Here is a 27,365-nt window from a genome sequence, read left to right as displayed (position 1 = left end):
AGGAGAGAGACAGGGGAGAAAGGAGAGAGACGGGGGAGAAAGGAGAGAGACGGGGGGAGAAAGGAGAGAGTCGAGGGGGAGAAAGGAGAGAGATACGGGGGGAGAAAGGAGAGAGATACGGGGGGAGAAAGGAGAGAGAGATGGGGGGAGAAAGGAGAGACGGGGGGGAGAGAGAAGAGAGACGGGGGGAGAAACGAGAGAGACGGGGGGAGAAAGGAGAGAGACGGGGGAGAAAGGAGAGAGACAGGGGGGAAAGGAGAGAGACAGGGGGAGAAAGGAGAGAGACGGGGGGAGAAAGGAGAGAGTCGAGGGGGAGAAAGGAGAGAGACGGGGGGGAGAAAGGAGTGTGACGGGGGGAGAAGGTACAGAGAAGGGAGGCGTAAGAGAAGGAAGAGTGAATGAAAGGTTAAGGAGAGAGTGAAGAGGGGCGAGGAAGGGAGCAGAGAGAAGAAGAGGGGCGAGGAAGGGAGCAGAGAGAAGAAGAGGGGCGAGGAAGGGAGCAGAGAGAAGAAGAGGGTCGAAGAAGGGAGCAGAGAGAAGAAGGGCAAGGAAGGGAGCAGAGAGAAGAAGGGCGTGGAAGGGAGCAGAGAGAAGAGGGACGAGGAAGGGAGCAGAGAGAAGAAGAGGGGCGAGGAAGGAGAGGGGCGAGGAAGGGAGAAGAGAGAAGGAGAGGGGCGAGGAAGGGAGCAGAGAGAAGAGGGGCGAGGAAGGGAGCAGAGAGAAGAAGAGGGACGAGGAAGGGAGCAGAGAGAAGAAGGGGGGCGAGGAAGGGAGCAGAGAGAAGAAGAGGGGCGAGGAAGGGAGCAGAGAGAAGAAGAGGGTCGAAGAAGGGAGCAGAGAGAAGAAGGGCAAGGAAGGGAGCAGAGAGAAGAAGGGCGTGGAAGGGAGCAGAGAGAAGAGGGGCGAGGAAGGGAGCAGAGAGAAGAAGAGGGGCGAGGAAGGAGAGGGGCGAGGAAGGGAGCAGAGAGAAGGAGAGGGGCGAGGAAGGGAGCAGAGAGAAGAGGAGGGACGAGGAAGGGAGCAGAGAGAAGAGGAGGGACGAGGAAGGGAGCAGAGAGAAGAAGAGGGACGAGGAAGGGGGCAGAGAGAAGAAGAGGGGCGAGGAAGGGAGCAGAGAGAAGAGGGGCGAGGAAGGGAGCAGAGAGAAGAAGAGGGTCGAGGAAGAGAGCAGAGAGAAGAAGAGGGGCGAGGAAGGAAGCAGAGAGAAGAAGATGGTCGAAGAAGGGAGCAGAGAGAAGAAGGGCAAGGAAGGGAGCAGAGAGAAGAAGGGCGTGGAAGGGAGCAGAGAGAAGAAGGGCGTGGAAGGGAGCAGAGAGAAGAGGGGCGAGGAAGGGAGCAGAGAGAAGAAGAGGGGCGAGGAAGGAGAGGGGCGAGGAAGGGAGCAGAGAGAAGAGCGGCGAGGAAGGGAGCAGAGAGAAGAAGAGGGACGAGGAAGGGAGCAGAGAGAAGAAGAGGACGAGGAAGGGAGCAGAGAGAAGAAGAGGGGCGAGGAAGTGAGCAGAGAGAAGAGGGGCGAGGAAGGGAGCAGAGAGAAGAGGGGCGAGGAAGAGAGCATAGAGAAGAAGAGGGCGAGGAAGGGAGCAGAGAGAAGAAGAGGGGCGAGGAAGGGAGCAGAGAGAAGAAGAGGGGCGAGGAAGGGAGCAGAGAGAAGAAGAGGGGCGAGGAAGGGAGCAGAGAGAAGAAGAGGGGCAAGGAAGGGAGCATAGAGAAGAAGTAGGGCGAAGAAGGGAGCAGAGAGAAGAATTGGGGCGAAGAAGGGAGCAGAGAGAAAAAGAGGGGCGAGGAAGGGAGCAGAGAGAAGAAGAGGGGTGAGGACGGGAGCAGAGAAAAGAGGGGCGAGGAAGGGAGCACAGAGAAGAAGAGGGGCGAGGACGGGAGCAGAGAGAAGAGGGGCGAGGAAGGGAGCAGAGAGAAGAAGAGGGGCGAGGAAGGGAGCAGAGAGAAGAAGAGTGGCGAGGAAGGGAGCAGAGAGAAGAAGAGGGGCGAGGAAGGGAGCAGAGAGAAGAGGGGCGAGGAAGGGAGCAGAGAGAAGAAGAGGAGCAAGGAAGGGAGCAGAGAGAAGAGGGGCGAAGAAGGGAGCAGAGAGAAGAAGAGGGGCGAAGAAGGGAGCAGAGAGAAGAGGGGCGAGGAAGGGAGCTGAGAAGAAGAGGGGCGAAGAAGGGAGCAGAGAGAAGAAGGGCGAGAAAGGGAGCAGAGAGAAGAAGAGGGGCGAGGAAGGGAGCAGAAAGAAGAAGGGCGAGGAAGGGAGCAGAGAGAAGAAGAGGGGCGAGGAAGGGAGCAGAGAGAAGAAGAGGGGCGAGGAAGGGAGCAGAGAGAAGAGGGGCGAGGAAGGGAGCAGAGAGAAGAGGGGCAAGGAAGGGAGCAGAGAGAAGAAGAGGGGCGAGGAAGGGAGCAGAGAGAAGAAGAGGGGTGAGGAAGGGAGCAGAGAGAAGAAGAGGGGTGAGGAAGGGAGCAGAGAGAAGAAGAGGGGCGAGGAAGGGAGCAGAGAGAAGAAGAGGGGCGAGGAAGGGAGCAGAGAGAAGAAGAGGGGCGAGGAAGGGAGCAGGGAGAAGAAGAGGGGCCAGGAAGGGAGCAGAGAGAAGAAGAGGGGCGAGGAAGGGAGCAGAGAGAAAAAGAGGGGCGAAGAAGGGAGCAGAGAGAAGACGAGGGGCGAGGAAGGGGGCAGAGAGAAGAAGAGGGGCGAGGAAGGGAGCAGAGAGAAGAAGAGGGGCGAGGAAGGGAGCAGAGAGAAGAGGGGCGAGGAAGGGAGCAGAGAGAAGAAGAGGGGCGAGGAAGGGAGCAGAGAGAAGAAGAAGGGCGAGGAAGGGAGCAGAGAGAAGAAGAGGGGCGAAGAAGGGAGCAGAGAGAAGAAGAGGGGCGAGGAAGGGAGCAGAGAGAAGAAGATGGGCGAGGAAGGGAGCTGAGACAAGAAGAGGGGCGAAGAAGGGAGCAGAGAGAAGAAGAGGGGCGAGGAAGGGAGCAGAGAGAAGAGGGGCGAGGAAGGGAGCAGAGAGAAGAAGAGGGGCGAGGAAGGGAGCAGAGAGAAGAAGAGGGGCGAGGAAGGGAGCAGAGAGAAGAAGAGGGGCGAGGAAGGGAGCAGAGAGAAGAAGAGGGGCGAAGAAGGGAGCAGAGAGAAGAAGAGGGGCGAGGAAGGGAGCAGAGAGAAGAAGAGGGGCGATTAAGGGAGCAGAGAGAAGACGAGGGGCGAGGAAGGGGGCAGAGAGAAGAAGAGGGGAGAGGAAGGGAGCAGAGAGAATAAGAGGGGCGAGGAAGGGAGCAGAGAGAAGAAGAGGGGCGAGGAAGGGAGCAGAGAGAAGAGGGGCGAGGAAGGGAGCAGAGAGAAGAAGAAGGGCGAGGAAGGGAGCAGAGAGAAGAGGGGCGAGGAAGGGAGCAGAGAGAAGAAGAGGGGCGAGGAAGGGAGCAGAGAGAAGAGGGGCGAGGAAGGGAGCAGAGAGAAGAAGAAGGGCGAGGAAGGGAGCAGAGAGAAGAAGAGGGGCGAAGAAGGGAGCAGAGAGAAGAAGAGGGGCGAGGAAGGAAGCTGAGAGAAGAAGAGGGGCGAAGAAGGGAGCAGAGAGAAGAAGGACGAGAAAGGGAGCAGAGAGAAGAAGAGGGGCCAGGAAGGGAGCAGAGAGAAGAAGAGGGGCGAGGAAGGGAGCAGAGAGAAGAAGAGGGGCGAAGAAGGGAGCAGAGAGAAGACGAGGGGCGAGGAAGGGGGCAGAGAGAAGAAGAGGGGCGAGGAAGGGAGCAGAGAGAAGAAGAGGGGCGAGGAAGGGAGCAGAGAGAAGAGGGGCGAGGAAGGGAGCAGAGAGAAGAAGAGGGGCGAGGAAGGGAGCAGAGAGAAGAAGAAGGGCGAGGAAGGGAGCAGAGAGAAGAAGAGGGGCGAAGAAGGGAGCAGAGAGAAGAAGAGGGGCGAGGAAGGGAGCAGAGAGAAGAAGATGGGCGAGGAAGGGAGCTGAGACAAGAAGAGGGGCGAAGAAGGGAGCAGAGAGAAGAAGAGGGGCGAGGAAGGGAGCAGAGAGAAGAGGGGCGAGGAAGGGAGCAGAGAGAAGAAGAGGGGCGAGGAAGGGAGCAGAGAGAAGAAGAGGGGCGAGGAAGGGAGCAGAGAGAAGAAGAGGGGCGAGGAAGGGAGCAGAGAGAAGAAGAGGGGCGAAGAAGGGAGCAGAGAGAAGAAGAGGGGCGAGGAAGGGAGCAGAGAGAAGAAGAGGGGCGATTAAGGGAGCAGAGAGAAGACGAGGGGCGAGGAAGGGGGCAGAGAGAAGAAGAGGGGAGAGGAAGGGAGCAGAGAGAATAAGAGGGGCGAGGAAGGGAGCAGAGAGAAGAAGAGGGGCGAGGAAGGGAGCAGAGAGAAGAGGGGCGAGGAAGGGAGCAGAGAGAAGAAGAAGGGCGAGGAAGGGAGCAGAGAGAAGAGGGGCGAGGAAGGGAGCAGAGAGAAGAAGAGGGGCGAGGAAGGGAGCAGAGAGAAGAGGGGCGAGGAAGGGAGCAGAGAGAAGAAGAAGGGCGAGGAAGGGAGCAGAGAGAAGAAGAGGGGCGAAGAAGGGAGCAGAGAGAAGAAGAGGGGCGAGGAAGGAAGCTGAGAGAAGAAGAGGGGCAAAGAAGGGAGCAGAGAGAAGAAGGACGAGAAAGGGAGCAGAGAGAAGAAGAGGGGCGAGGAAGGGAGCAGAAAGAAGAAGGGCGAGGAAGGGAGCAGAGAGAAGAAGAGGGGCGAAGAAGGGAGCAGAGAGAAGGCGAGGAAGGGAGCAGAGAGAAGAAGGGCGAGGAAGGGAGCAGAGAGAAGAAGAGGGGCGAGGAAGGGAGCAGAAAGAAGAAGGGCGAGGAAGGGAGCAGAGAGAAGAAGAGGGGTGAGGAAGGGAGTAGAAAGAAGAAGAAGGGTGAGGAAGGGAGCAGTGAGAAGACGGGAAATAGGAAAAGAAAGCAAGCAAAAAAAAGTTAAGAAAAAGAGAAGTGAGAGGGTGATGGGGCAGACTGGATTGAAAGAGAGAAGAGAGAATTTAGAATGGGAGAGAAAGGGAAGGGACGGGGCAGGAAAGTGTGAAAGGAGATATGTGGGACAGAGTGCAAGGAAGAAGAGAGGAAGGGATAAAGAGAGATGGAGGGGAAGAGATGAAAAGGGAACATAGGAAAGGGAGAGAGGAAGTGACACAAAATAGAAAAAGAAGGAAAGAGACGAGTAGCGGAGATGCCGGGAAAGAGGAGAGAGAACAAGTGAGAAGGAAGGAAGGGATATTTTGAAGACAGAAGAGAGCGATGGATCTGATGAAAAGACCCTGACGTGGAAGTGCTGAGAGAGTGTTGAGGAGACGGTAACTGTGAGCAGGTAAAGAAGATAAGTCCAGGAGAGAGACAGGATAAATACAGAGAGACATCTGCATCTCATTGGTACACAGACAAGGTCCAACCTGTTTAAATAAGCTATTGATTTGTTTTTACCCTGCTTTTTTAAGGCAATTTAATTGCATTTTTCTTCTTTGGGCGCACTTTTTCTTGGCTAACCTGTTACTTTGACAGCACCCTGTACGCTTGGCACCCACTGCACAGCTCTCTCTCACCCTAACATGCCTCTTCCTTTGTGTCTCTTGCTGTCTCACTATAACATGCACATAACCAGCAGTTATCTGCCCCTGATCCTTACACTGTGGGATATACAGCTCCCTCTCACACGTCATTTCACATTACACCGTTCTATCATCTCCTTCTACTTTCCTCACTTCATTAAGGACAGCTATCTGTCACTAGCATTGACTAGCTCTCTGTAAGGTGCACAGCTATCTGTCACTAGCATTGAATAGCTCTCTGTAAGGTGCACAGCTATCTTTCACTCCATTACGCTGCCTATAATATTCACACGTATCGCTCTGTCCCCTTTGCTTTCAATTTCTAGCTTAATAAAGAGGCCAACCCCTTCTCTGCCAGTGAGGCCTGATCACATTGCAGAGCAATATCCCATGCAGAGCAACATCATTAGAGCAGTAACATGATGTGCAGAGCAGTATTATTACGTGCAGAGCAGTAACACCCGTGCAGAGCAGTATTATTACATGCAGAGCAGCAACATCCCGTGTAGAGCAGTATTATTACATGCAGAGCAGTAACATCCCGTGTAGAGCAGTATTATTACATGCAGAACAGTATTATTACATGCTGAGCAGTATTATTACATGCAGTATTATTACATGCAGAGCAGTAACATGATGTGCAGAGCAGTATTATTACGTGCAGAGCAGTAACACCCGTGCAGAGCAGTATTATTACATGCAGAGCAGCAACATCCTGTGCAGAGCAGTATTATTACATGCAGAGCAGTAACATCCCGTGCAGAGCAGTATTATTACATGCAGAGCAGTAACATCCCGTGTAGAGCAGTATTATTACATGCAGAGCAGAAACATCCCGTCTAGAGCAGTATTATTACATGCAGAGCAGTATTATTACATGCTGAGCAGTATTATTACATGCAGTATTATTACATGCAGAGCAGTATTATTACATGCAGAATAGTATAATTACATGCAGTATTATTATATGGTAAGCCTTATTTTTACATGCAGAACAGTATTATTACATGCAGTGCAGTATTATTACATGCAGAGCAGTATTATTACATGCAGTATTATTACATGCAGAATAGTATAATTATAGCAGTATTATTACATGCTGAGCCGTATTATTACATGCAGAGAAGTATTTATTACATGCAGAGCAGTATTATTACATGCAGAACAGTATTATTACATGCAGAGCAGTATTATTACATGCAGTATTATCACATGCAGAGCAGTATTATTACATGCCGTATTATTACATGCAGTATTATTACATGCAGTAAAGTATTATTACATGCTGAGCAGTATTATTACATGCAGTAAAGTATTATTACATGCTGCACAGTATTATTACACGCAGAGCAGTATTATTACACGCAGAGCAGTATTATTACACGCAGAGCAGTATTATTACACGCAGAGCAGTATTATTACACGCAGAGCAGTATTATTACATGCTGCACAGTATTATTACACACAGAGCAGTATTATTACAAACAGAGCAGTATTATTACACGCAGAGCAGTATTATTACATGCTGCGCAGTATTATTACACGCAGAGCAGTATTATTACATGCTGAGCAGTATTATTACACGCAGAGCAGTATTATTACATGCTGCACAGTATTATTACACACAGAGCAGTATTATTACATGCTGAGCAGTATTATTACACGCAGAGCAGTATTATTACATGCTGAGCAATGTGTTGCGGGCCTCTCTGGCCGTTGCTCTCTCCCGTGTCACAGCTCCCCTCATTTACACACATCCTCAATCTCTGTATTGATCTGCACATCACTCCATGTTGTGTTAGTGTGTGTGTGTGTGTGTGTCAATATGCTGCCCTCGGCTCCCCATATTACTCACAGCGTGGGGACTGGCGGGAAATGAATCACAGAGGTAAAGACACAGGGATTCTGGAACACGGAGAGGGGAGAAGGTGTGCTGCGGAGCACATTTTTCGGGGTGACAGACGGAGGAAACCTCCTGAGGCTGACAGAATAGGGTGATGACCACCTTACCCAAGCACAGCAGACTTTCCCTAGGGAAGCTGCCACTAAATATGCGGTGACGCCGATTCCCCGTGCAGGAGAACAGTTCAGATCCATTTAACTGAATGGGACGTAAATCTTCTCTTACAAGAGGAAGTCGTATTACCAGCATATTGAATAGGGAACATAGGCCCATACTTACAATGCAATGCTACGCCATTAGACAGTAGGATGCCTTTTGGTGCCGCATAGCACCACTTAGGGAATATGGGCCACAGGGCTATGTAAAGTGAGAACTGAAAAATACAAGGACAGGACTTTCTCATAACCGGGATGTCACCCTAACATACAGCTATCTCTCATTCTGTTTCTCTTACTCAGAGCTATTTTTGTGGGGGGACTCACAGAAAGTGACATTAGGTGCATTTTGATCACCAAGAAACTGAATATATGCAATACCGCCCCACTAACTCCCAGTGTGGGAATACTCTTGTACTGTGTTTCAATGCTCGTTTGCTCTACTATAAAGGAGTAATAGCTGAACAATATCTACAATGGATCATTATCACAATGAAGCCATGCCTGGTCTGGCTACCAGTCTGCCTCCCTGACATGCAAGCCCTGGTAAGAGCAGGCAGTGTCTGGACCAATTATGGGTTTTCCCCACACAGGCAGCTCCTTAGAGTGACAGGGGAGGAGGTGGGACTAGGTCTGTGTTCTGCCCAATCCTGGGTTCAGACCTGGTACCTTCATCCTACTGTACTTAGGGAGTTGCAATACCCAAATTTAGCAGTTGTCTCTACCATTGAGAGACACAGGTGACACACAGGATTGCTGTTCACTGGCATACCCTTGTCCTCTCTTCTTGGGGGGGGGGGGGGGGGAGTGAGTGATTACCGTTCCCCTGGCCCTACTAGAGGGATAGGGAAGAGCAGGGACTGCTGCGGGGGCCCTTGACCCATAGTCTATGTCCAGGGACCATGCGGGCGTTGGGAATCTACAGAGAACTGCATTGGGCAGAGGCCCACTTGTTACTGTGTGAACAGAAGAACAATAAACCAGTTCCAGTTCAAAATACCTCCTGCCTAGAGTGTAATTTGGGGTGGGTGGGGGGTGGAGAGGTAACTGTTTCTACCGTAGGAGATCGCCTCCATCCATCTGGAGCCTACGGCAGATGGAGGCGCTGTGTACCCAGAGATAAGCAACTATAATGTACCCAGAAACCATTCCTGTTCTCCCCAACAACATCAGCGGAGACTCAGATCTAATTTGAGCCAGCAGGTATGCACCAACCCACACCATGTAATGGCAGAATCTCCCAAGGGGTGGGGGAAACAGCGTTACAACAATATAAACTTGAAGTTGGCAGGTATGACCCAGTGATGATGACATGAAGAGGAATGGGCTTGGGACCCTGACTGGGGTTAGCTCCGGGCTTTGTCAGATAATTCACTGAAGTTTAGATATAAATCATTCTGTCACCTTTTCGGCTACAATGTCCCCACAGTTCTTACTACAACCCCAGCAGCCATCTCTATAACGGCCTTGTCATAGAACACTCCGCTTCCTATAACCCTTATTCAATGTGCTGCTTCCCTGAAAAGTTCAGCACTAATAGGTGGGATCCAAATATTCTCCTGCACAGGGAAGTGGCTGCAAAATATTCTCCTGCACAGGGAAGTGGCTGCAAAGCATATTGATGACGGGTCTAAAAATGTGCAGTTATCTCCACCGTTGCTCACATCATGGAATGACAGCTGTAAAACTGGGTACACTTAGTCTTAACCTTATTAATGAGGGTGTCTCTCTTTTAGACCTCACCATGCTCTTATTCACCGCCCCTTCACATTAACATCCACCGCTACCTACAATCTGCTCCCATTATTAAAGCACTGACAGCGCTCTCTCACATTTTGCTCCTATAAGGATTAGACGTACAGTTCTCTTCTGTTCTGCATTGTGGAACAACCCGGATACCCTAGGGCTGTGTTTCAGCATGTCTCAGCTAGATTCTCAGGGACAGGCTTGTCCAGTGTTGGTTTCCTCAAACCTTCCCTTGGGACCCCTTAGCAAGGTTTCCAGAATATCCCCGCTCATCCTTTATTTGTATGCACTCAGCCCTAATTAATTAGGACTGGAAACACATTGCTGTGCTATGCATTGCGGATTCAGGGTTAACGTTTTTATGCAGCAGATTTGCATATCAGGGTTATTTACTAACTATATATCTTATATGGAAGTGTGTTATTTGGTTGTTTTTCTCTTTTATCCAATTTGTTTTAAAGACTTTCCTTTTATTAGGGTGAGAATGACTGGGGGCAAGCAGAGAATGTTGTCCCGCTTTTAAATGTACCGTCTGTTTTAGAATCAACAACAGTAATATGTTTATACTTTAAACACACAGTAATTGATGCATTAAAAACCCCATTCAACAATAAAAATGATCCAAGTATTTATATCATTACTTTAAATGAATCCTGGAAATATTTGTATACAATGTAACTTGAAGTTTAGAGGGGGTTTTATTGCCCTTAAACCTTCTGCTGCCAGACGGGCTTGTAATGCACACCAGGCCCCTCTGGCATGGAACTGGCTAATCTCCAATGTCCCGCTCCCTTTCTCTGTTGGTCCTACGACGGAATACTGTACATCTGATGATATTATCACTGAGGTGGAGCAAAGTGAAAACAAGAGAAAGGTTTAAAACTGATACACATATTAATGACATAAGATCACGTGCGCCCCGTGTGGGACTGCAGCTTTAAGACAACCTGATACCGAACTACAAAAAGCAGGGTAAACGGTCTGATTACTAAAGGTAAAAGTGGTGCCAGTGTGCGGCAAATAAATTGCACCATATGGATCACAGAAAAAATACATCCGTTTGCTTTCAATGTTTTTTTGATACATTTGGCACAGATTTTGTTTACTACTTTTGCTTTTATACAGAGCCCACAGCCTCTGTCCTGCAAGGAGATCTTATAACATGGGTCAGCAACCTGCGGCTCTTTCCGCACCTACATGCAGCTTTCCTCCGTCCGCAGGTTGCCGCTCCCCAGCTGCTGCCCCTCTCCCTCCCTGGCCTGCCGGTGGCTGTGGGGAGGCCCGGCGCTGGTCATGCTTCCTGTTGCCGCCGGGCATCTTCCCAGCTGCTAGCCCGCCTCCTGCACTGTCCCAGGCTGGGGCCTCTCTGATGCTGGTGCGCACCAACGTCCGACGCGAGCTGATTTCACAGAGCGCCCCAGCGTGGGACAGTGCAGGAGGCGGGCCAGCAGTTGGGGAGATGCCTGGCGGCAACAAGAGGCCCGACCAGCGCCGGCCGGGCCTCCCCGCAGCCACCGGCAGGACAGTGAGGGAGCGAGGCAGCAGCTGGGGAGCGGCAACCCAGGACAGTGCAGGAGAGAGGCAGGCCCAAAGTAAGTGTGTGTGTTTCACATATTAAAGGTGCAACCTCCTACTCTAAAACCGACGTTCTTGAGCTTTCTTTAGTGAATCTATCCTTTTTAAAAAATAAGTTTATGATTGATCTCTGTGCCTTTTGTGTGTGTGTGTGAACAGAATATTATATTTTGGGTTTCCGGAAGTGGGCCAAACTTGCTCCTTCAAGAAAACATTGTGATGTTTATTTGGACAATAAGCGAAACAGATTACAGGCATACCCCGCATTAACGTACGCAATGGGACCGGGCCATGTATGTAAAGCGAAAATGTACTTAAAGTGAAACACTACCTTTTCCCCACTTATTGATGCATGTACTTACTGCAATCGTTATATACGTGCATAACTGATGTAAATAATGCATTTGTAACAGGCTCTATAATCTCCCCGCTTGCGCACACCTTCAGTACAGGTAGGGAGCCGGTATTGCTGTTCAGGACGTGCTGACTGGCGCATGCGTGAGCTGCCGTTTGCCTATTGAGCGAGATGTACTTACTCGCGAGTGTACTTAAAGTGAGTGTACTTAAACCGGGGTATGCCTGTATTGATAATGCGCTGGACAGCTGGAGATTAATATGCTTTGCAGAAGATAGCCCCTCGTGTAGTGAACACACACACACACGCACGCACGCACACACACACACACACACACTACTGAGTTAAGTTATGGTGAGTAAAAAAAGTGACAAAAACCCTCCACAGGAAAGCAAATATGCAATTACAACTATATGCTCATCTGCATGTCTTAGGCAGTGCTGCAACCCCACCTTTCACCATTATCACCCAGCAATCAGCACTTCCACTGCAGCAAGGGATTCTGGGAAATGACATGCAAATGAGCACACAGTGCCACTTTTTGCCTCAAAAACCATTTTTAACATGGTTCCCTATAGGCTTAAGCTTGCTGCATGGTCACAGCTTTGAGCCTATAGGGAACCATGTTAAAAATGGTTTTTGAGGCAAAAAGTGGCACTGTGTGCTCATTTGCATGTCATTTCCCAGAATCCCTTGCTGCAGTGGAAGTGCTGTATGCTGGGTGATAATGGTGAAAGGTGGGGTTGCAGACCTGCCTAAGACATGCAGATGAGCATACAGTTGTATTTGCATATATATATACTGTGACATAGTCCAAAGATGTTAGGCAGCTTTCTGCCCCGTTTTAGGTCAGAAAGTGCAGAAATAGTTAAAAATTATCCATTCCACAGCTTCACATTAACTCAGGCGGGTGGATGGAAAATCCAGACCACAGATTACAATGGGTCTAGTTCTCCCTCACCTGCTCTCCTAATCACTAGCACAGGTATTTAGAGCAGAGAGGTTTGCATTTCACTCTCTCTCCTTAGAGCCTGGAGGCTGTGGGTTTCACTCACTGCTCCCCTGCGTCCAGTTCGGGGTGGACGGCCCCTTCAAGTATCACAGTACCAGAGGATTTGCCTGGACACTTGGGACCGAGTTCCCACCACGAACAGATAAGACAAATACATGTTTACTGCCGTATCTAATAGACTGTATGCTTTATCTGGTGACCCTAAATAAGAGGGCATTGTTTTAAACTGGGGGAACCAGGTTAGTTGGCCAGCAGCAGTTAGAGGCTGATTCTGATGTGTAGTTAGATCCCTGAAAGGGATAGGATTTCTTTATATGATTTGGTTTTTATTTCTTAAAAGTGACAGTGTGGGAAATACTATGACACTGATATAAGTGAACTGCTGAATGAAAATATCTGAGTGCCTATAACCTACACATGTTAAAGCTGCAGTCCCTTACTTGGATGAAAATAAAGCAGGCAGAAGCCTGAGTTAAGCAACGTAATACTTTGCATGATCCTGTTTTTGTATAAATAACCCTAGAAGACTGTGTCGGGAAGAACCCAGGCATACGTCAGCGCTACAAAAGAGGGGCGTTTGTCACAATATATATATATATATATATATATACACACACACACAATATATATATATATTGGGGGGGTAGTGTGTGTGTGTGTGTGTGTGTATTTGTGGGGGGGGTAGTGTATTTATGTATTGTGTATTTCTAAATGACAAACTGTTTTGCACAGAAAAACAATGAAAAAATAAATAAAGGGACTTATTATTGCGAGTTGCATTTTATTCTCCCACATATTTTTTCCTTTCCCTAATTCTGATTAAAGTAAGTTTGTCGTATGTTAACGCTTATACAGTATATACCTATTAGTGTGTGTACAGTACATGTATGTGTTTGTGGGGGTGTAATATTCATGCATGGGATGCGACTCTCGGAATAATTTGGGCAAAGACATTTTTTATAACATGGCTCGTCTCCCTGGAAAGGTTGCAGACCCCGGTCCTATAACATACTGTATTGGGAAGGAGCAGAGAGAAACTGCTTTGCACCCCAGTCCCCGTAAGATCTTTCACGTAATTTCCACGTAAGATCTTCCGTGCAGACATTTACATCTGTAAAATTCTGTGCGGTGCAATGTCATAAGAAAAAGAAAGATATAATGAATACATATTAAACAATAAACATTTGTGTCCCTAAGGGAACCATTGTCGGGGCTGACACGCAGACCACATTGTGTATGTAAATACAGTAAATGTATTGTTTTCCCTCACACTGACAGAGCACGCTTGTACCTACAGTACTCCGTATTTCTCATCACTATCCTCAGGGAACCACAGCAGGGTTTAGGAATTACCAATGAGACAGAAAACACACGTGAATGACCTCAGTTTATCTATGAATGGACTGTCTTTCTGATGTAATCTCCCAGCAGACATGAATGCCATACCTATTATGTCAGCATGTGTTAAATTATTAACTGTACATGTTGGTAGAATTATAAATAAATAATAATATTGTATACCCACAAAACACAGTTTGGCTGAGGTTATATGAGCAGAGAGTGCATAGATACTGCTATAACCTCCTAAATAAGCCCAAAATATTAACACACTGGCACTGAATAAGTTACCCCAACAGCAGGTGGCGCTGTGGAGCAGAATCCCTCCCTGCCCTCTCACACCCTTCTTTCTCTCTACCTCTCTATGGTTTTCAGTTGGATTCTTTTCCTGAGATACTATAATCAAACTGACCTAATTAACCAATTTCCCCATGTTTATTTACATATTAACGTGTTTTAGCTACGTGCTTATGTGTAGTTACACAGTTATATAGTTACATAGTAGATGAGGTCGGAAAAAAAGATATGTCCATCAAGTTCAACCCATGCTACATTTACAGGACAGATACTTTATCCTCTATCCGTACTTACAGTATATTGATCCACAGGAAGGCAAACACAAACCCCAGTGACACATCACCTAATGATATCTCATAAGGGGAACAATACATTCCTTCCTGACTCCAAATAATGGCGTTACTATGTATTGGGAGACCTCAGACCCCATTATACCTCAGCTCCCTTTCTTATTTAGGGCTTTGTGGCTTCATTTATAGAAATGTGATGTTAACATTTTGTACAGGAATTCCCCTCTGTTCTCAATCTTATAAAACACTGAGGCAGGCCCCTCTCACGGCTATTCTTTTATTCCGAGTCTCTCTCACCCACATCATTCTCCCTGCTTCTCATTCTTTACTTTCTTCCATTCCCATGTTCTCACTTATAATTACCTCGGCCTTTTCACTTTCTTCTCTGTTCATGTGTTTTCCTGCACTCCTCTGTCCTAACTTCCCAGCTTTATTAACTCCCTTTGCTTCTCTCTCTGTCCCTCTGTTATTCTCCTTCCAAACTAGTCTTACTTTCTCTCTGCTACTTTTTCTCTCTTCTCCTTTTCTATATCCGTCACCCTCTCTGGGGTTTTTCTCTCCGTCTCCTCCCCTTATCTCTCTCGCTCCTCAGTCAGTAATACAGTAATATCCCTTCTAGATATGGATTTAGCAGGCTCAGTCCAAAGCGGTAATGCTGCCTCCCTATTGGCTCTGATCTTGTTACGTGTGACTTTATATTGGGCGCTCCATGGGACTGCACCCTCCGGATTTCCAAAGCTTCCCCTCCTCGCTTCACTGCCAACAATCCTGCTTTGTTCCCAGTCCAAGAGACTTATCTCTCACTTACACTGACTGGCACCCAGCCGGCACAATCCCACCGCTGAACCTCAGACACAACTTGTTCCAAGCGACATGCAACCTTATTTTCATCTATTGCTGCCATCTGGCCCCAGATAACAGGACTGGGCAGTCTGGTGTTAAAACTATACTGAGGGATTTAAAACAGTCAAATCCATTTATGTTATTTGTTGTTATTAAAAAAAAAAAAAAAAGACATCTAACTCCAATCAACTGATACTGATAAAGCGCCGGTATACACAGAGAGAGCGCCGGTATACACAGAGAGAGCGCCGGTATACACAGAGAGACCACCAGTTCTGTACATCAGTATTTCTAAACCTTTTTAAACTTGGGGACAATTATAAGTGATTTTAGTTTCATTTTGCATGGTTTTCCCTATGAAGAACTCGGGTATTGATCCCCTAAAACGTATCACAACGACAACAAGTCTCTTAATGTTGCTATAAAACAGGGCTGGGCAAATCCAGTCCTCAAGGGCCACCAACAGGTCAGGTTTTCAGGATATCCCTGCTTCAGCACAGGTGGTGCAATCAGATTGAGCCACCTAAGCTGAAGCAGGGATTGATTGATCCACGAGTGCTCAACCCAACGCTAACAAATAGTGTTTATTTTTTCCGTTTTCTTTAGGCCCACAGTGGTGTGGTGTTTGTGTGTCTCTATAATTTTTGTAACAAGCCGTACACGTGTGTGACACACTTGGCTTAGAGTTTTGAGACAGCAGGTTGTTTCCCTTCCAAATCTCCCTTGTATAGATTCTAGCTAATGATAAATAATAATAAAGTACAGTATATGAATTCATTCTCAGCCCTCATTCCCCATAGTACTGCATACCCTGCCAGATGATCGTGTAGAGTATGTATGTATGTTTTTATTTATATAGTGCCATTAATGTACATAGCGCTTCACAGTAGTAATACACGTGGTAATCAAATAAATAACAGATAATATAAATAACAGATCATGGGAATAAGTGCTTCAGACATAAAAGTAACATTAAGGAAGGAGTCCCTGCTCCGAGGAGCTTACAGTCTAATTGGTAGGTGGGGACAACGTACAGAGAGAGTAGGAGGGAGTTCTGGTAAGTGCGTCTGCAGGGGGCCAAGCTTTAAGTAACATGTGTATAGTATTATCCACGGTGCTACTCATATGCTTCTTTAAGCAAGTGTGTCTTAAGGTGGGTCTTAAAGGTGGATAGAGAGGGTGCTAGTCGGGTACTGAGGGGAAGGGCATTCCAGAGGTGTGGGGCAGTCAGTGAGAAAGGTTTAAGGCGGGAGAGGGCTTTAGATACAAAGGGGGTAGAGAGAAGACATCCTTGAGCAAGAGTCGGGTGGTGGTCAGCTCCACGGAGAGGGTGTCGACTTGCCGCGCGTTCTCATCCAGGGGACTCCCCCTTCCTACCCACGCTGCCGGGCCGCTTTAGCGGGTGAGGGGGGGGGGCAGGGAGGAGAGGGAGGATGAGGCATAGGAATGTGCTGGGGCGGCCGTGCGTGATTGCGAGTGGCTCCCTCCCTCTCGCTTGTCTGCCTCAGGTTACCTGCGGGCCGGGTGATGCGGGGGGAGGGGGAGGTCATTTTATTATTGTGCAAAGGTTTTGATTCTAAGGGGAACATCAATCACAGGGTAAGAGTGGCTCAGTGAGTAAATGACCCTTTTTCAAGAGATATATAGGTATTTCACGGTGTATTTTTGTCACATTGGATGTTGCTCTCGACTTCTTTGTTTCTTGTTTAATACAATTAGCAACACCCAGTAGCACTCCTTTTGACATATATATATATATATAGTGGTAATTTTGGGAGTTTTCTGAGAGCTTGCTGGGTAACTGTGTGTTTGTTAACTTTATCCAGCTGGTCTCAGCTGTTTTGGATGTCAGTGGCTCCTCCCTCCCAGGGTTTAAGCTCACCCCTCCCCACTTTCCAAGTAAGCAGGTTTTCCTTTCATGCAGCTGGTTGTGACAGGTTCAATGCCAGGACCATTCTTCCTCTAATTATAGAGGTAAATAAGAATTTTAATTAGTTAATGTTAGGACCTGCGAATTGGTCATGCCTTGAAGTGGCTCGCAGGCTTATACGCTTTACCCTTTTTCAAGAGATATATAGGTATTTCACTGTGTATTTTTGTAACGTTGGATGTTGCTCTGGACTTCTTTGTTTCTTGTTGTATAATTTAGCCATGCCCAGTAGCACTCTTTTTGAAACTTATATATATATATATACAGTATATATATATATGTTGTGGTAATTTCTGGGGGGGGGGGAGGGGGTTCTGAGAGCTTGCTGCGTATCTGTGTGTTAGTAAATGCACTGGCAATGCAAACAATTGCATCGAAGGAGAGCGTGGTTCAATTACCAGTGGCTGATCCTTTCTCCTTCCCTCACAGATGCTCTAAAACAGTGTGTAGGGGAACCTTGAAAGGCTAGAGGTTTTTAGCTGGGGAAATAAAGAAGGGAATAGTCATTGCTGGGGGAGAAAAACAAACAAACTATGTATTCTTTCACAGTGAGTTAAATGCATATTACTGTATCAAACAAGGGGTTCAACTGTTACGGTGGAATTCTTAATTGCTAGGATTTATTAAATTAATTATTTTACAGTAAGTCCAATCCTTAACAATGCCTAAAGAATTACTTTTCTTCGATGATTCTAAGCACTGGTGTTGTTTTGGGGTGGGGGGTGGGGGGGATTGGGTTTACTGTGAGAGGGGCAAATTTGCAGTAGCCAATGTAGCTAGTATTAAACCGGGGTAAATAGTTGTGTATCAAGTCTGAAAGGGCGGTGATGGGGGGTGAAGGGGCCAATATGCATAGACCGCACCGTAATCGAGACGGGAGAGAATGAGGGCCTGAGTCAGAGTTTTAGCAGTCGAGCAACAGAGGAAAGGGTGTATCTTTGTGATATTGCGGAGGAAAAAGCGACAGGTCTTAGATACGTTTTGAATGTGAGAGGAGAATGTGAGAGAGAACTCGAGTGTGACCCCTAGGCAGCGTGCTTGGGCTACTGGGTGAATGATGGTACTTCCAACAGTAATGTGGAAGGAGGTAGTAGGGCCAGGTTTGGGAGGAAGTATGAGGAGCTCTGTTTTTGTCATGTTAAGTTTAAGTCGGCGGAGGGCCATCCAGGATGATATAGCAGAGAGACATTCAGAAACTTTGGTCTGTACAGCAGGTGTAAAGTCAGGGGTTGAAAGGTAAATTTGTGTGTCGTCAGCATAGAGGTGATATTTAAACCCAAGAGATGTGATAAGGTCACCTAGAGAGAGTGTGTAAAGAGAAATGAGAAGAGGTCCCAGGACAGAGCCCTGGGGTACCCCCACAGAGAGATAGATAGAGGAGGAGGCGTTAGCAGAAGAAACACTGAAATTACGATGGGAGAGGTAAGAGGAGATCCAAGATAGAGCTTTGTTACGAATGCCAAGAGTATGGAGAATGTGAAGGAGAAGAGGGTGGTCCACAGTGTCAAATGCTGTGGAGAGGTCGAGTAATATGAGCAGAGTGTAATGTCCTCGGTATTTGGCAGCATTGAGGTCTCTATCTGGCAGCGATGAGGTTAATATGAAAGCGTCAGTCTGTGTATTTATTTATTTTTAAACTACCCAACCTGATTTAAAAACCTGGACCCTCATCAGGTCATCTGAAGGCTGTATTTAATGAGACCTGCAAATATGACTTTACATCTGAATTTTCTCCAAAGGAGACGACTGATGGAGGATTGTACAATGAGGTATGTGAGTGGGATGATAATGGTAAATGGATACGAATTAAAAAAAATGCAATATTCTTTTGGAGCAAAGAAGAGGGACTACAGGAACAAATGCAGAGGTTTAACTGCAGCTTAACCCTGTTGCTTAACAATGCAGTCCATGAATCTTCCCAAGGTTCGTAGGGTTAACCTAGGGGTTCTCAACTCCAGTCCTCAAGAACCCCCAACAGGTCAGGTTGTAAGGATATCCCAACGTCAGCACAGGTGGCTCAATCAGTGGCTCAGTCGAAGACTGCACTCCCGGTGCTGAAGCTGGGATATCCTTACAACCCTGACCTGTTGGTGGCCCTTGGGGACTGGTGTTGAGAACCTCTGCTAGAGTGGCCTCTCGGGTGAGAAATGAGCAAGAAAGAAGCTGAAGGTAATTCTCAGTGTGGTAATATGGGAGTGAGAGAGGCAGATTATTGACAGATAGACAGCACCCTGGACACATAGTCATTAGTGATGTGCAAGTTGCAATTAACGTCCTAGAAAGCCCTCACCCTGCTTTCATGTGTCAGATACATCAGAAGGCAGCTCTCCTTCTCCACAAGCTGTACCCTCTTCTGCAGGCAATGCTGAAAGTTTGGAAGGCCCATGTAGGGATATAAGCAAATGCAGTGGGGTGATGGAGGGTAGGAGTTGATATTTCACTGTGATTGAACAAAAGGCTCATTTAAAAGTACTGTAGCGTTCCTCCCAGTCACAAAAATAAGGGAACATTATGACACTGGGAAAGATGCACAACAAAAAGCTTGCATCCCATACGTAGGAAACTAATTGACAAAAGTTCATTTGACACAGCTGGTTAGCCAGAGAAGCTTACACCAGGTATAAGTTGGCAGAGTTTTCTGACGCAGAAATGGGGACGACGACATTGCAAAGTTGTAGACTTTGATGTATTCCAATATAATAATACATCCATGTAGCCCCTCCAGCAAACTCTCCTCAAATAGATCACTTCTGTACAAGATTCGAAAGCCATCGAAACAAATGCAAAGTGCCTCGTGCTATCCTCAATATATCCGCTTTTTGAGTTTGATATAGCACCCGCTGGAAAAATTAGAGTTTTCACGCTTCCTACATCTGCTTGTCCTAATATAGCACAGACCTGTTTTTCTCCATTGGTCTTCCAGACGGCCTTTTAAAGCTGCAGTTAAGTCTTTTTTATTTATTTATTTATTTACTTACTTCAATAGTTTCATGTGTGCAATCTCTAATTACCTAAAGAACTGCATAGCTGCCAGTCAATTCATTCTCCATGTATTGATAGGCGAAATTTGGTGACATAATTAGAGCTGGCATATGTTTTTATTTGCTTCTGTCAGTCAGTGGAAGCTCATTCTATTTTAACAGCCATTTACTAAGGCACTGCCCCTTCATGTCCTGTCACAAGCCCTGGCACACCCCTTTGTCAGCCCTGCCCTCCCTCTAGCACTGACATGTGCTAGAGGGAGGGCAGGGCTGACAAAGGGGTGTGCCAGGGTTTGTGACAGGACATGAAGGGGCAGTGCCTTAGTAAATGGCTGTTAAAATAGAATACAAGAAAATTGGTCTTTCAAAGTTGTTTTTTTAAAAACAGAAAATGCTAAAAGTATTTTTTCTTACTACAGAACTGATTTATTAAAAAACCACACATGCAGGATATTGACTGAACTGCAGCTTTAAATGGCAGCGAGAAAGAAGACCGGCAGGTGCTCTGGAGAAGCACAAACCCAAAAGGATTCATTTTGTCAGTGTTATACAGAACATCACAGATCTTACAGGATTGCATTCTGGGAAGCAACTGAGAATCTCAATGATATATCTTAGAGCAGGGGTGGCCAACTCAAGTCCACAAGGGCCACCTCATTCAGTTGAGTGAGCCACCTGTGCTGAAGCAGGATATCCTTAAAACCTGACCTGTTGGTGGCCCATGAGGACTGGAGTTGGCCACCCCTGTCACAGTGACTTGGGTCTACAGTAGCTCCTGTAATGTACCTATGTGTTTTTAAGGCTATGGTTTAAAATGGGTCTCGCAACGTATGTTGCATTGGCATTCATGTGAATCACATACTCACACATGCAATCCGTTATCTGTCATTGTGAACACGTCTAATAATTTAACATACTGTGTGCTTGTTAGCTTTTGACTTCGACTTGGGAACTATGCCCAACTACATCAAGGTCTTCTACTAATTATCCCCCAATGAAAATAGCTTGTACCGGGATGCTACAAAGGAAAGTATTATTACAACGATCCCTGCAAAGTGTAGGTTGGGCAATGTTTTATTGACCTCTGCCATGGGGTGTATGTCAGGCTTCTCTAGCAGCTGAAGTGTGGAGCAGGGTTGTTTAGCTTTGCAAAGATCATTTTCACATATCCTTCCCACAAGACCGGTTTCCATACTTTAGTGATAATTACATTTAATTGTAGGTAATGTGGAAGGGACGATCTGACCTGTTTATGGCACCTGAGGAAGGCAGCTGGGCTGCAGATGCGATTGAAAAAAGGTTTGCAGAAGAGAAATGTAATCATCCAGAAAATCAATATCCATGTGTATTTTGGGCAGTGTATATATAAAGACTGGGATTGTGACCTCATGTATACGACGAAAGACAAAAAGCCCCAGTGCCCAACACGACAAAGGATATAGTTAAATACTTATCTGTTTTCCTTCTCATAAGGAAGGGTAATTTAGTTCAATTCTTTGGACAAAGTATTTTACTTTGCAGCCACATCACGGTGTGACCCCTTCTGCAGGTCTAACACTGCCTGCAAACATTCTCTTGACCTCTCTGTTGGAGGAAGAAGTCTTAATAGAATGGTCATAGAATAGAATAGCATCACCTGCTATTTAAAGGTGAGCTTAAACCCAGGGGGGAGAAGTCACAAACCCCCAACGAAATGATACCAATTTACAACCACACATTATCCCTGCAAGCTGGGAACCCAAACCCACCACACAACTGTGTCAGGATGAGTGCTACTGGGATTGTGACATCATGTCACAATTATATACTGTAGTTAGCAACTGGTCTGTTTTCCCTGCTTATGAGACGGAAATCAGATATGTATTTAACTATATCATTTGTCATATTGGATGTAGCACTGGGTCGTTTTGTCTTTTGTTGTGTGTGTGAATCTATATCTGTATAATATATATATATATATATATATATATATATATATATATATATATATATATATATATATATATATACACCAGCTATAAGTATTTTCTAATGATCAGAAATAGTTTGTAATTTCAGGTTTTAGAAATCTTTTCCTACCACCAATGTAAGAAAAGCGGCTAAGCCTGGAGGAGCTGGGACAGGGTTTAGCAATATGAAGCCTGGATTGCACGGGCATCTGCACCCGCCAGCACTGAAAGGGTCAAAACCAGGTATTGTAGGTTTCCAGCACGTACACTTGCAGCGTACTCCCATACGCGAATGTTCACCTCTAGGATGCGTTCGGGGCCCCTCTAGCATTTGAAGAGGTTACATTTCTTTTCCTAACTGGGTTTCCAGGTTGTATCAAGGTCTGCTCATATTTCCCCTGTTCCTCTCCCTCTCTCCTAATATAAAGTACCCCTGTCACCTCCACTCCCCGTCTCTCTGTTTTTCTATTTCCTTTCGCATTTGATCCGCTTTCCCCCTTCTGGGCAAACCCATAACACAATTACACCGAGCAAAATCATATAAGCCTCAGCGACGAGACTGGTCTATAGTAGTAACATTGTAACAGCTTTCTTCAGCGACGGCTTTTACAATGCTGTCTTGATTAGAAGTATTGATTAAATGTAAATAAATTCCACCTCCTGGCTTTCCAGGGGCCGGTGGAGGAGGAGGAAATCCCATAAATATTGGGTCCACCTGTCCTGAATTCCGGGTCTGACTGTGCTCTTGGCATAAAAGAGTTGGGGTGTCTTCCATGTCATACGAATTCAAAAAAGATTTCTCTATATCCCTGTCATTGTTGAGAGAGCAATACAAGCACCAAGACACCCTGATCCATGCAGATCATTTTAAGCACGAGGCTAAGGGAGATAGCAACTTGATCAAGGTCACACTGAGGTGGCACGGGTTCTATGCTCCCACTTCAAAGGCTCCTTACATTGCTCCTATGAAAAAGTGAATCCCTTATGCCAGTAGAAGGCAGCAGGGCATGATATTTTCCAAAGGTAGCACAACCTCTGAGGTTCCTCATTGCCCTGATACTGCCATTGTAAATGGCTTACTGTTGTACGAAATGCTAAATGCATTTTAGCCCCATTGTGCCATCAGGGCCTGAAACACATCCATCCCCTCACTAACTTCCCCCGGCTTTTGGCAATGATTCTGCATGAAGGGGTCAGTGGGTAATCAATACAAGCCAATAATTCTTCCCCCATTACAGTCCTCCCCCCACACCAAATCCATAAGTCATCTCTACAGATATGGATTGGCTTTGTGGCCAACAAGCGTTACAAGCCGACCCTTTTAACCTCTTTTGGATACCTGCACGCTGATACAAGGCAACTGGGAAGTGGCTATTACTCCGTATCTCTATATCACAAGCTCTCAAGAACTGTATCTTTATTCATTCTAATAAGGATATAACCTTAATATCCTACTGCTGCCACTACACACATATTCTATGTCTGCTACAAAATTGTTCTGCTGTTGCTGACCGTATGTGAGCCAATTACTGTGATCTCCACTACACGGAACTGCTTGCTTTCTACCACCAGGTGGGGCACTTTGCCCTGATAACCTTTTCTGCCATTATCCCCTTAGATCTGTGGAGGGCGACTCTAGTCCTCAAGGGCCACCAACAGGTCAGGTTTTCAGGATATCCCTGCTTCAGCACAGGTGGCTCAATCAATGGCTCTGTCAAAGACTGCCTCACCTGTGCTTAAGCAGGCATATAATTAAAACCGGACCTGTTGATGGCTCCTGAGGACTGGAGTTGCCCACCCCTGCCTTAGATTGATATCCTACCCTCACAACCTGTATATATTGTTTTCCTGAGAAAATTATTTACCATGTAATCCTACTTCTGCCGCTAGAATCATTGTAGTGTATAGTCATTAACATTGTTAGCTTAGGTTTGTTCTTTTGTTTACAAAAACATATGTATGGGGCCATCCTTAGTCACAGAGAGATACACGTGTCTGTGGTTTGGTTTCAGTGCTCCCGACAAGAATAGAGTGATATTCGGCTTTCACAACAAAGAAATGAGACGGTCCCTTTAAGGGTGATTAAATCTCTTTAAGGGGCCAAATTACACTGACAAGTTACTGCAACTATAGCGGTCTAGGACATTTGGTTGCGGCCGTTTCGCCGCGAGCAAATGACTGCTGGCGTTTAGCCACAATTCACGCCACCACCAGGACACTCAGCCGGGACATTCCATGTTACGGAATAGCACCTCCTTAGTAAATATGGGTCATAATGTTCTAGGCTGAATCTAAGCCCTTCTTCAGATGGAACCCTGGGTTAGGTTTAGGAAGAGGAAGCAGAGAAATGGTGATACGCTCTAAGCATACAGTAGGTGATACTCGGCCCCTCTCTGAGATGCAGACATCCTGAATATTCATGCCGCATCCTGCCTACGCTCTGTCAAATGACAATACCTGTGGTCCTCAGCATCTCTTAGGCTGCGTTTATTGTGCGCGTGACAAACAAAACACAGTGCCTCTACCACACCGGCCACAGTGCGCGCAACTAAGAGCGACTGCAGAATTTTGAAGTGACAAATCATTTTTGTATTTTCACGCGATGGCCGAGTCACGTGAGCGGTTTAGCCAATGAGGGCGAACCAGCCTATTAACGTCACGGCCACGTCTCCCTATCGTCTCCCCATCAAAGCTCACGGATCGCTCGGGCGACAGTCTCGGGTGACTCCTTGCGCTCCATCACGTGCGCCTTCACAATAAAAGCAGCCAAAGGCTCCCTGCTGCACGCGCGCCTGGCGCGATCAGCGGCTGCAGGGGAGCACGGGGGGAGGGGCAGGGCCATGTCGGGGGGGCACGGCCATGACGAGGCATATCTGCCTTGCTATTCACTGCGCGTGGCCGCGTCGCAGCACAGAAAGACAAAATTCTTGTCTTCCCTGCCAGCGTACGCGTCACGGCGCTTTGTGCGCCACACACACAGCCACTGGGACATGCCCCATAGAGGGCCGTGACTACCGGTGACTCAGCCTTAGTGTTACCTAGACATGGGGTGACCAACTGCAGTCCTGAAGGGCCACCAACAGTCCGTGTGGTAGGGATATCCCTGCATTCTGACTGAGTCATCTCCTGTGCTGAAGCAGGGATATCCTTAAAACCTAACCTGTTCGTGGCCCTTGATGACTGGGAGTTAGCTACCCCTAACCTAGACTATCCAGGTATGATTCCAGGCCGCCATATCCCTGGTAACCATTACATATTAGGCTGGCGCTGTGAGTTAAACACGTATGATTACAGCTAACTATCGTGACACGAGACGTAACTAAAGTCACCAAGAAGCTGCAGCGCCAAGAAGCGCTCTCCTCGGGGGGACGGGGAATTAGAGTCCCTTTCACTTTAGTGGGTACCCCACAACCCCCCAAATTAGATCCCTGGAGTTATGCAAACCTTGATAAGCCTGTTTTTTGTAGTCAAATAGCTTTACTGTTTTACAAAGAAAAATAAACTAATATTGTGCTTTAATTACCTATTGTTTGATACTTTACCTCCCTAACCTGCTCACAGACACACACAGGGCAAGTCTGTCTCCCGATACATTAATGCCAATAGGAAAATCGTATCCAACAACTGTCTTTAATGCCAGACCTGCTGTTTTAGAGGAATATTCCCCTTTGATTTGATATCCTAAGAGAGTAATGGTCGGGTGTTAAGGTTCAACAGCTAATTAAATATTTTCCGTGATGGGAGGGACTGCATCGGCTCTGTCATCATCGAAAGATTGTGAGCTCTTTGGGGCAGGGACTGCTTTTCCTAATGTTATTTAGTTTAATGTTGATTCCTGAAGCGCTTATTCCCATTATGTGTTATTTGTATTATTTATTTATATTATTATGCAAAACAAATATATATATATATATATATATATATATTCACCGTGCTTTCCCCATTTATTATTAGCCCAATGGGAGAAGCGCAGGGATTAACTTACTGTTTTTCCCCATTTATATGATTGTCACGGGTATTACGGCTGGGAAGCGCTATGTACATTAATGGCGCTATATAAATAAAGACATACAGACAAGGGTTAAATCCTAGAATGCCATTGGTTCAGACAAGAAATGGAAGCCTGTGTGTTCTCTTCCTAAAACCCACCTCCCACATGTAGTTTTTCTTGGCACCGCTGGGCAGTATCCTACATCCGTCCTTCCTCACCGCAGGCTCCGTGACGAGAGAGAGGAAAAAGTAGAAAGAAAAAAAAAGACCAAAAAAAAAAAAAAAAATCGATAATAAAAAATCAATTTAAATAACAGAGAGAGAGGAAAAAAACCCTGTTGGAAAACCAAGAATGAATCAGGGTACAAAACAAGGGAGAAAAACATTACATTGAACAAATGTCCCCTCTCTCCGCCCCCTCTCTCAGCTTGGGGGGATTCAGGGCCAGAGTAGAGAAAGCTTTGATAACCTCTGAAAAGCACGCAGACGCTGGCAGTCTTGCGATGGGCTGCTGATTTATATTGTCCTTTTAAATTCAATTTGAGAGTCTCTCGAATTGTTATTTAACCAGTTTCTCTCCGATCGATACAGGCTCGCCCTGCACAGACACACCGTGAGCGGGGAGCCGGCGGTGTCACGGAAATTGACAAAGTTAACTCACTGGTCACTCCTTGGCCTCAGGGTTTAATTGGGCTAACGATATGTTTGGGAGGGAGGTGATAGCTAGGGGGTCAGGGATGTGACGGCTAGCGGGTGGGGGGGAGATGGCTGTGGGGGGGAGGGAGGCGACTGTGGGTGGGGGGTTGATGGATGCGGGGGGGGGGAGGTGACAGTTGTGGGTGGGTTTGGGGGGGAAGCTGAGCCAAGCTCCCTGTGCAAATGTATCAAAGTGTATTTAAAAGTACAGCAGAGTGAGGGATTTAAGGGTAGCTTCTCAGCGATGTGACGTAACTGCTGAGGTGCCCTAGCAGCAGAGTGTGTGAACTGGTTAACAAACTCGGAGAAGGGTGTCAGGGGTTGGGAGCTGCTTTTGCTGCTGCGGTTACTCGGTAATTGAATGCATGTTCTACGGTTCCCGTGTATCATCTTTATGGAAATTTGACATTTCAGAAATACAGTACAAAAGACTAGCCGTGTTCTGTTGGGGGTGTAAGTAATTAGCACCTTTTCCTCCCTCACGCAGTTTATTCCCTTCCTCGTACAGAAATACACATCCATTCCATATCCTTCCAATACAGAAACCCCCAAGATCCCCCAACTGAGCACAGCCCGTACAATTTATCTGTAATATTGAGAACATCTCAGTCACAGCCCCTACCTTCACATCTCAAATTACTGAGCCATCTCGAAGACTTAGGCCTCGCTCACACAGCACCCTACGCGACGTGCGCGCGCTTAGGTGTGCGCTCACGTTCGTCACAGATGCCTGGCGGCCAATGGTAGTGTTCAGTATTGAAACTACCCTTGGCT

At 46.9% G+C, this 27,365-nt stretch overlaps 1 long non-coding RNA gene across 1 annotated transcript in view; it reads right to left on the bottom strand.

Annotated features, from left to right (window-relative positions):
* Positions 1-27,365, bottom strand: part of LOC142499766 (uncharacterized) — a 178,017-nt gene that overhangs the window by 15,337 nt on the left and 135,315 nt on the right. The gene's annotated exons all lie outside the window — the stretch shown is intronic.

Source organism: Ascaphus truei, chromosome 7, assembly GCF_040206685.1.
Source record: "Ascaphus truei isolate aAscTru1 chromosome 7, aAscTru1.hap1, whole genome shotgun sequence".
Classification (NCBI taxonomy): Eukaryota; Metazoa; Chordata; class Amphibia; order Anura; family Ascaphidae; genus Ascaphus; species Ascaphus truei.
Note: the sequence above shows the minus strand (reverse complement) of the source record. Positions and strands in the feature narration are given on the sequence as shown.